Below are 494 nucleotides of genomic sequence, written 5' to 3'. Positions count from 1 at the left end.
GGTCCTGGCTGGGCCGCCCCGCCCGTGCTCCCTGGCGCCGCCCCGCGCCCGGCGTCCCAACTTGGCTCTGGGCTCTGCCAACGGGACCCAGCGCAGCTCTTCCGACTGCCCTGAGTCCCCCGGGGCAGCCCCGCCTTCGGCCGCCTCGCACCAAGCACCTCTCGGTGGGCGCCTTCCGTTCTGCGCCCCTGCCTAGGCTTCGCGCCAGCCGCTGCCTAGGAGCTGGCCCTGGGCCGTGGTGCCTTAAGCTCCGGTCCCACGGGTGCCCCAGTAATGAGGCTGGAGGGATCCCACCCCAATATTCATTTTTATTTCTGGAGTTACCCATTTTTTGGTTTTGTGTGTATATGTGTATACGCGTGCGCCCACGCAAGTATGTACATGAATTAAATATAAATACACAAATGTATATATGTGAATGAAAATACGTGAGTTAAATAAATATACACACAAGTGTATATATATAAATTATATATACACATAAAAGTATATGT

This window comes from Marmota marmota, unplaced genomic scaffold (assembly GCF_001458135.2).
Source record: "Marmota marmota marmota unplaced genomic scaffold, marMar, whole genome shotgun sequence".
NCBI lineage: Eukaryota > Metazoa > Chordata > Mammalia > Rodentia > Sciuridae > Marmota > Marmota marmota.
Note: the sequence above shows the minus strand (reverse complement) of the source record.